The sequence below is a fragment of the Marmota marmota genome, unplaced genomic scaffold (genome assembly GCF_001458135.2).
Source record: "Marmota marmota marmota unplaced genomic scaffold, marMar, whole genome shotgun sequence".
Lineage (NCBI taxonomy): Eukaryota > Metazoa > Chordata > Mammalia > Rodentia > Sciuridae > Marmota > Marmota marmota.
The window spans coordinates 47,832,363-47,834,430 of NW_026000037.1; the positions used below are offsets into that span (position 1 = coordinate 47,832,363).

General features: G+C 35.6%; 1 protein-coding gene across 5 annotated transcripts in view; it reads right to left on the minus strand.

The window, feature by feature from the left end:
- Positions 1–454: 454 nt before the first annotated feature.
- Rbms1 (RNA binding motif single stranded interacting protein 1) overlaps positions 455–2,068 on the minus strand; it is a 129,737-nt gene continuing 128,123 nt past the window's right edge. For all 5 annotated transcript variants that reach the window (XM_048812364.1, XM_015479228.2, XM_015479226.2 and 2 more), the window contains one exon: positions 455–2,068. This exon is cut by the window's right edge and continues 1,090 nt beyond it. The gene's annotated coding sequence lies outside the window, so the exon portion shown is untranslated.

Below are 2,068 nucleotides of genomic sequence, written 5' to 3' on the forward strand. Positions count from 1 at the left end.
CAAGCCTCAGCAACCTAGGGAGGCCCTAAGCAAGTCAGTGAGATCCTGTCTCAAAATAAAACACAAAAAAGTGCTGGGGATGTGGCTCAGTGGTTAAATGCTCCTGGGTTCAATCCCTAGTACAAAAAAATCAAAAAGAACACCCCCCCCCCCCAAAAAAAAAAAATCCCAACAGATCAGCAGGTCTCTGGCTGTAGCTCAGTGATGGAGGGCTTACCTAGTGTGCTCAAACCCTGGGTTTGATCACTACCACAGCCAACAAAACAAAACAGACACCAAAAACAGTCTGAGTGGCATATTTCAGACTGGACTTTTGCTGAGATGTGGTGCGCTGATGGTTAATGTGTTTGGTCACTACATGGATTTAAATCAACTGAGCCTGAAGGAGATCAGAAGTGAAATGAAACTCTGATAAACATTTAATCTTCTTGAAAAAAAAAATTGACAGGAATAATAAAGTTTCAGATGTTTTTTATTCAAAGGTTCTCAAAAGAAATAAAACAGAAAAAGCTAACAATCTGATCAAATGTACAGTTCAAAAATGTCTTTTGGCGTTTAACAACAAGTCCTAGGAAAGAAAACTACAGAGTTATCTTGAACCGGACAAATAAGTTACCACTGGCAAGTTTGTGGCACTAGTAAAACAAAAATAAAAAATTAACTCTCTTGATCATATAGATATCTCTATGAAAATCTTTTTTTTCAATCTGTACAAAAGGTCTTTCTTCATAAATTAATTTTTTTATAATTTAATGGCTGTCTACTATGTGATGTTTAACTGATTTTTTTTTTATTTTTATTTTTTTTATGTACAGAGGTTATGTTTCCCAAATCTTACCCAGACGAGTATGGCACTTAGTTCAGACATTTCTAGCAGCAGATTTCCCCTCCCCTCTAACTGAGCTATCAAATTTCTGTCTTAACTAATGCAAAAATATCAAGTAGTGAGAGACCCAGGTTTATAAATGTACTAGGTACACGGAGGGTGCTGCGTTCAGTCTGGACTTTCACAAAGCAGTAATATTCCAGGGAGCGTAGAACCAATAATACCACAACTTTAAAAAAAAGGAAACAAAAACAAAACAAAACACATTTCTCTTATGACTATGTAATTTTCACTAGAATCTACACTTCTCAGAGCAGCAAGGACTTTTGAAACTATGAAATGTCACTGACATCTATAATCAAATACAAGCAATAAAATTTAAGAACTAAAAAATACTCAAAAGAAATAACTGCTTAGGCCTAGCTCCTGAGCTAGGAGGATTTGGTCTGTGGAAACAGGGAGGGCCAGCAACCTGTCCCAGCACAAAAGAAAATAGACTCTGAGGTAGATAACTGATCATACACAGCTGACCAGACAAGTACACAGTTTTGGAAGACAACTTAATTTACCATTGCTTTGAAAACATATGCAATTGCCTTAATAAAAGAGCTTTAATAACAGTGAATCATCTCATATGTACTAAAGTAGAAATAACTGTGTATTTATGAATCAGGAATTTCATAGTTTCAAAATTGGTTTTCTTTACACTTGAACACTTGTAGTGATGATGTAAAGTGTGGCACTGCTTGGATCCAAATCTTCCTTCATGCTTTTTTTTTTTGTTTGTTTGTGTGTGTCCATACATCAATTAAAATTATAAAACCTAAATTCAAAGGTACAAAAAAGGCACATTCTCCTAACCGCAAACTGGTCCGGCAAAAATAAAGAGCACAGAAGATGTGATGCTGAGACAAGTTGGAGCTACTGGTTACTGGCTCTTCGGTCTTTGGTGAAGTTACCTTTAAAAGTGCCAAGTCATTTTTATTTTTCAAATTTACCTAATAGAGAGAGAGAGAGAGAGAGAGCTAGTAGCCAATCGTTTCGCTTCTATTCATATCTCAGCTTATGTTTGAAGAGAAATCCTTACTTTTAGCTTTTGCCATTTAGTTGCAATAGCAACATATTTTTTTTTGTTGTTTTTTTTGTTTTTTTTTTTTCGGTTTGCCAGATCGCAGGCATAATTCTCATTCTAAAGCACTATCATTAGTATAAAGGAAGGACAAAACATTCGGTGACTCCCCT